Here is an 8080-nt window from a genome sequence, read left to right as displayed (position 1 = left end):
GAAACGAGGAAAGTACTGGAACGCGCAGACGGAGAGAGACCAAAATTGAGAGTGGGAGGGAGAGCAAAGACGCACACTCTCTAGAAGCGGCCACTGAGAGGGCGAGTGTCCATTCGGAAGTAGCCGGTGAGAGGCAGCGCATAAGAAAACCAAAGAGCTAAGATATAACAAACGACTGTGTTTCCGGGATATAACGTCCCAAACGACAAGGCTTCGACGTACGACGCAGTGGAGGACTCATATGCTCTCGATTTCTTGTTGGCTGCTCCTCCCCTTTTGATCTCCTTATTCATCTTCCCCAATGCAGGGCAGCCAATCAGAAAACTTTTTTTTTTTTTTGCTAACATCCTTTTCTCCTTCCTCCTCTTTACTCTCTCAGGTGTCCACTCGGTAATGGGACAGATACCGTGCTTTTCCCTTCCTATAAACGAATTTACATTTGTTAGTATAGCGTCCTTCATAGCCCGAGTCGCTTTGAGACGTTAAAGGCTATAAACAAAATAAACTATTTTTCAGCATCCTGCAGTGTAACCAAGCCCGCAACAGGGAGTACGCGGAGGTCACATGAGACTTTTTTGTAGAAACTTTCAGTTCTGTTTGGATACGTTGCGTTGTCATTTTCAATGCAATACTCGTCGTGATGGTGAGCGAAGGCGTAAAGTAGCCAAGGTAATAAAAATAATAAAGCAGACAGTACATTTTTCGATTGTATGATGATGATCCTACACTTGATGTTGCTAGATGATTTTGATGAATGTTGTTCGTAATGGTTCAGTGATTCAGCGACATGTTGCAGGAACGGACTGGACAACTTCTTCGGACAATATGTAAACTTTATTATACAGGTCAAAATCAGTTAAACTAGGCCAAAGTGGTACTGAAGCCGCTCTGCTTGCAACAGTTCTCTGGCTCACCCGTTGAGCCAACTCTCGCTCGGAGTTCTGCGAATCTCTTCAGTATCCTGCGAACTCCGTTTGGTCTCCTTAGTCCTTTTTCGCGTCAAACGGCCGCGCTTAAATACGCTTCCCTAGCAGCCCGAAGACAAACTACGCAGCCAATAGGAAAATAGCTTCTTGGAGCCAATCAGAATGATCACGTGTTGACGGCATTAAACAAATACAATACATTAGTTAGGTAATTTTCACTTATTCAATATCGTCATTCAATTTATACGGCCGCCAACACAGGAAAGGCGATTGAGGCTGCCTTTTGTTATAGGGCCTGAGGCGTTGTGAATGGCGGCTTAGTGCAGAGTGGATGCACCGTACAAAGATCAGCGTTTTGTTTGATATAACCCGATGGTTTTGCACACACACAAAAATAATCTGATTCAAAGCTCACAGGGAGGCATAGTAGAGAATGTGACTTAGCCAGTGCCAGGGCTGGACCGTCTTTCAGTGCCTAGCTAGAGTGATACGTGGCGTACCTTGTATCAAGAAGCGTTAAGGTTTCCATTATTTGTGCACAGGTAGTATTCAACCTAATTAATTAGTCTTACCAAAAATTACGAGATTATTGAATCTTCACGTAAGCATGAGCACGGTATCATTAAAACTTTGTGCAGCTTGTACCAAACATTCAATGCCGTGTTACCCAGAAGGCTTGCTCTGGGTCGCACCGTGGCACTCATTCTGTATACTCTGTATACAGAATGTATACTCTGTATACATATCAATATCAATATTCTGTATACATTCTGTATACTCTGTATACTCTGTTGATGCTCTCCCCTCCCATTATAAGGCCCGGGCTTCTACGGATGCACAAGGGAGCTCCACTAAACGGCTTAGAAGCACACCTTCTCAGGGGTTTCTGCTTGTGATGCAGGGTGTGCGTTGTTAACGAAGAGCAACTGCAACAATAACCGCGACAACATCGCAAAAAGCCGTCATATTGCGCTGCTGCAGAAGCCGAAGCTGTGAAAGCGGAACCTAGAGAAAGTAAATTCTGAAATCAGGTAACTTGTTGAGGAATATTCAGCGAAAATTGCTAATGGACATTCATTCGGACTAAAGGTACTTACATGACATATTCAGCACATCGTTCTAGGCCCCGCCGTGGTGGTGCAATGGTTGGGGTGTTCGGCTACTGTTCCCGATGATGCGGAACCGAATCCCAGCTGCTGCGGTTGCTTTTCGAAGGAGGCGAAAAGCAATGCGCCAGTGTGCTGCTATGCGTGCCAGCGACGTTAAAGAACCTCAGGCTGCCGAAATTTCCGGAGTCCTCCACTACGGCGTCTCTGATAGCCTTAGTCAATTCGGGACGTTGGTTTACATAAACCAACCAAACACTGCTCCGGTTATTACTTGTGTATTTCATTTTGTTACGTTTGTTTTCAACCTCTTATAAATTTCTTCGCTTATTTTTGTTATTAGCTTTGCGATTTTTCAAGTTGAGCTTACCGCTTAGTCCGGGTTAAGTTCAAACACATAAGGCATGCGATTTGGAACGACGACTTTTTTTCTTTTTTTTTTTATATCCCACCATAGATAATCCTTGCGCAATGACTTCACTGCAGAGGTATTGACACACCGCTGACATGCAGGATAACATACTTCGGAGGCTATGACCGACGTGACTCTTATCTACCTCTGTATTCGACTAAAATTGCCGATATAATCTTATCGGAGTCGGGCCGGCGTATATGCAACAAGTTACGTTGACAAATGTACGATAGCTGATATTGGTGCATTGTATTTCATGGATCGAGCCCCGTCGAGACATTGACTCAAGAGATTCCCTTCACTCGAGCCAGGGTGTAAGGGGTGTTGCACAGTTACACGCATGCCGTAGAATGCGTCTATCAGAAAACCCAATGAACTATCAAAGGTCTGACTTCAAACAGATGCGGCATTTGATCGTCAATTTTCTTTTATACCAGATTTATTGAGGTTGCTTGCCTGATTCGATCAAAAATCGGATGTTCGTATTTTCTGCAGTGACAACGAATGAAAACACGCCTCTGTCACAGTGACCGCTCCGGTGGCGCCATCTCGTTGCCTTCCAAGCTCAAAACACCCCAACGACTGAAACATGCCCAAAACATGCATAAAAGAACTTTTCAAAGTTATTTTATTTTTTTTTTATTTATTGATACCTCAAGGGCCCCGATATGGGACTTTACATGAGGGGTGGGTATTTGTACGGCGATACATGGTTATAGGTTTTCGCCAAAGTAAGTCTTTGTGACCATTATTGATAAATCAGTTGATAAAGCTTTTCAAACCATGACTGTGTTGTTAATAACGAAACGAAATGGCGCCACAAGTGTCATTGCAGGGACAACGGACTGATTCGCTTCGCCGTCGGCGTGTAGTTGATGTGGATATCCGAATGCGGATAACCGTCTAATAGAACCAGACGAGTAATCCAAGCAAACTCGGCATAATAAAACACTGCCGACCAAATGCCATATCTGTGCAAAATTTGAGCTCTAAGGATTCAACGATTTGTCTGGAAGAAGCATTCGACGGCACGCGTAAAACTGCGCAACGCGCCGTATTACGGAGGTATATGTTAATTAAGTTACATGTTGTTCGACCAAGTTCGCTGTGTTGTTTATGGTAAGCAATTATATGTAATAGAGTGCTGCAAAAAGTTAATTAATTAATTAATTTATTTATTACATACTGCAGGCAACAAATCTCAAGAAGTTGTGGTGAACAAAGAAACACTGATAAACATGTACGTGAGCAACACAAAGCACGAAAAGCAAGATATGTTAAGCATACTCCCTTACATAATCAAGAGATTGATATCAGTCTGCAGGCAAACTATTCCTATCAGTGATTATCTTCGGAAAGAAAGAGTGCTTAAATAAATTGATCCTAGAAATGTACGGAGCTAAAAAGAAGGGGTGAGAGTGTCCGGTTCGTCGCGTTCTCGATAGTGGTAGATATGGTGTAGGATTTAATTCTAGTTGTGCGGTCAAATAATACCGAAAATCCAGACACAGGAATTGCCGCCAGTGTAAAGTTCTATTCCATTAGTGTCGTGGCTGACTCAATTCAACTGTACTTGAAAAACGTGAAGCGGACCCCACACCCTTTTCTTTGGATTCTCTCAAGTGTATACGTTCGGGATGATATGCGGATCCCAGAATGTACATGCATATTCTAATTTAGGCCTTATGAAGGTTTCATATGCTGGCCTTTTATATGACGTGGATATAACGGAAGCCTTAAATATTACAAATAACCTGCTGAGTGATTCAGCAAAACTACGAAGAAAATCGCCTGATATACCATTTGGTTCCGGTGAAGATTTACCATTTAACCTAAGCAACATATATTAAACACTCCTTGCTTAGTAGGGGAAATACGAGGGCAGTGTGGGAAATTATCCAGAAGGTGAGGAGGAAACACAGACATTCATTATAATGCTCTGCAGTAATGCGCGGACAAGTTTTTGCAGCACCATCATGAGATATTTGTTGCACGGGCGTTCTGCTGGCCATCGTAACGTTCCAAAATCCGCGAGGATCTTGTGTGATAAAGCTCGGAAGGGTTATGTCAAAATAGAAAGATTGCGCGATTTACAGTATCGGTAAGAGGTGCACGATCTTCACTGAAAGCTTGAGATGATGCCATTTTTTTTCTCAATGAAAGACAATACTAGTGAAAAAAAAATTAATTTCGTCTCCCTCATTTCGTATGTCCCTGAATAGACATATGCAGGTTAAATACAACTGTGTGAATTATGAATTAAACTAATAAATTTTGGCCACTGCGCTAGGCGTTCTAAGGGACTATTTTAGACAGAATCGCCTTTCATTTACTTCTGACAGCCCTTGAACACATGAAAAAAAAAAGTGATAATGATAGGGTTTTGAAAAGGTATACAAAAGGTATATCTAAATTTTCCGCTTGGAGAAAACAAATTGCCACAAAATCGGCTGGCCTAATTTTCTGCTTTTACAAAACCCAATGTATCAAACGCAATGAAATGGAATCTATGAAATGAAAGCTATAGCAATCTATGTATGTATTTGCGATGCTCCCTAGGAAACGAGCCAATGCTTTTGAAGCGAAAGCTTCACTACGCCATGCAAAGCCAAGGTCGTCGCATGGAACCGGGGCCGCTACTGTTCACGTGCCGAGCAATTGGTGCGCCGCTAGTGACGTCAGAGTTGTACCCCCGCCGCTTCCGCCGCTGACTCCACAGCCTCGCTGTGTGCATTTCGCATGCGCAGGAGCTACAGATGCGACGCGCGCGACGTCAGAGTTGCGCCGCCGCCGACTCCTCAGGCTCACTCACAGTGTCGGTTTGTCAATCGTCAAAGTGACACCTAAAGCAATTGCAGTTCTAGCTCCCGCAGCAGTATCTGGGGTAATCGCTCTATACGTCTTCGCTAAATGGGCGACAAACAGAAGGTAAACAAGCTGCGACAATAAAAAGCCTTACTATACTCCATTTCATACATCAGGTGCGCAGCGAAAGCTAAGCAAGTAGTCTGCAAGAAAAAAAAAAGGAGGCGTATCACTACGCGCTCGTTTTGTGGCCGATTGGTTTCTGCGGAAATGGGGTCTAGAGAAAACGCGACACGAAAGAAAACGACAAACAAAATATACAAATTCACCGAATCCGATCCTTCCTCTCTAAATAAGGTGCTTTTTATGAAGTTGATGGCAAATGTAAGATGTATTAAGCTTGCAGGTAAAGCAACTATTTCCTCTCGTCAAGAGCAGGCACTATTTTTCATCGCGGATGCGGGGAGCGCAAACAAGAGCTCTAGCTTTGGCAGTGTTGCACTTGATGTATGAAACGGAGTATACGTGTAAACATGCGTACTAGCTTTCGTGATCCACTAGGTTTAACCAGAGCTAAACCACTGCAATTTTTTTGACCTTGAATCATTCTTATAACGCGAATTGTTTTTTCAAACACGCACTTTCAGTAGTTTCTCAGCAATCAAGTACGTTTTTCTTTAGGAATAACATTGGCTAAATAAAGATAAATGTGTGCGAGTTCTATGTATGCAAAACTCGATTCAGCCAGAAACTTTCAGTTTTCAGGTAACACAGAAAAAGAGAAATTGTACAAAATATTTCCGACATTTCTAAATCTGTAGCTTAAAGAGCAGCTGCATCACTTTTCGAAAATTTAGAGACATTCAAGGATTCAAATCTACATAGGCTGTAGGTAAAGCATGCAAAGTGTTTCTGCGCTAGCATTCTAACTTATGGTGTAATCGACAATTACACCTCGAGCTTCTCCTCACAACACTAAAGTTTGCGGAGAAGTTCAGTGATGACGTCACGGACGGTACTATTTCTGATGTTCGTTGCATTCGCCCACGTTCTGGTGCACATTTTCTGACGGTGCTAACCAACATTTCTAGGGCTTTGTTTTTGGCAGCCTTCTTTTCATTTCTTCAAGCCAAGTATGTCTATGCAGAAAACGTACCGATACCGTCAATGACGTTATCATGCGTCGCCGTACAGTGCGGTGAAGCCTGATAGCCGTGGCGATCTTAATCGCTAATTGCGGCATTGTTTCAAATGCTAGCGCCAAGATATTTCGCATGCTTTAAGTACAAGTTATAATTATTCAACCGCTCGAAACTCACTGAAATCTAAAACCGGTGCACCTTCCCTTTAAGAGTAGACGGGACAGCACCTTTTACACCGTGTTTTCATTGCATGATTTTCTATTGAAATTTTTTTCATTACCTTATTTATTTTTTAATTATTTTTATTGCACAAATAGGCCCTTCAGAATAAGGGCATTAATGAATTCATAATGCCTGTGGCATTAATGAATTCCAAAAACTCTCGGGGGGGGGGGGACCATACGTCCATACTCTGGTATACGTGGGTGGTAAGCGTGGCTGCGAAGGTGTAACTTGCGGGCCCCGTGAAGACCAAGTTGTGTCAAAATGATCTACTGTCGCCGCCGTAGCGGTATCTGTGCAGAAAGAGCAGTTCAGGAGAGCAGTCTGCGATATGTCCAAGATGATTTGACAGCAGGCGTTAATTCAGCACGTACCCATGCGGATTATCCTCAGCGCCACCTCCTCACGGCGAGTTAGACCACCGGGAAGGTTGGATCTACACGGTGGAATTCAAGCAGATTAGAGCGGTGGAGAAATTACGGCGTCCCCTGGAGAAAACTTCAACACAGGCAGAGGGTTTGTCACACTCTGGGAACAGGGCGCGTCATCAGTTTCTATTAGACGGTGCATAGTGGTGGGAGCCTAAACCCCACACACAGGTCAAGGAAATGTTTGCACTGTATAGCAGATGTCACTGATGATAACTAAGGTACTAATTAAAGGCCGTAAGTGTCAGAGTGCTTGTGTAGATTCCGTATGTAAAAGCAAATGGATAGGCTATATTACTGCAACATCGGTACACATCTGACACTCGAGTTACCAAGTCATTTGTAATATAAACAGACCGACTTTGAATCGCACTGGCACTCTCTTTTGGTGAAGTTCTCTACCTTACCTTCTATCAGATGCTCCGTTCCCCTGTATTTCGAGGTGACTTTTGTGGGGCTTCATAAACCATCTGTGAACAAGTCATGGATATATTGCAAACTTTGAGTGTAATATGAATACAATGCTAAAAAATAAACTCAATAACCTCCGTGGCCTATTCTTTGCATGCCCCCCTGCGGTGGGTTCGAACCTCAATGGCAACAAGCTTATTTTATTGAATTGCTTATTCTTCCCGACGCGTTGCTGAGTTACGGCTCTCAATTGGCGAAGGAATTTCGGCTGAACGAGCCTAGTACTCTATCGCCTAGTACTCGAGCCTAGTACTCTATTATAAGTGAGGATGTGCGAATATTCGAAATATTTAATGAGAATATGTTTGTTAGTCGATTCGTATTCGTATTTGAAACGCTGTTTTTAAAAAGGTTTCGAATATTCGAAAACCACCGAATAAACCGAAAATGTTCGAATTTACCGTATTGTGCGCTTCACTGCAATACGTGACTGCGTCAACTGTGCTGTGAAGCATCCTCGAAACGCAACGGGGCCTAATTGTGAGGAGGGGTCTCTCCTTTTGAGAAGAGGACCTTCAGGAATGTGCGCGGAGCGAAGCACTTGACGAAGCTAAAATAAAAAAGGCCT

This window comes from Amblyomma maculatum, chromosome 3 (genome assembly GCF_055883805.1).
Source record: "Amblyomma maculatum isolate TAMU_Amacu chromosome 3, ASM5588380v1, whole genome shotgun sequence".
NCBI classification, from domain to species: Eukaryota; Metazoa; Arthropoda; class Arachnida; order Ixodida; family Ixodidae; genus Amblyomma; species Amblyomma maculatum.
This window is presented reverse-complemented; position numbering follows the sequence as displayed.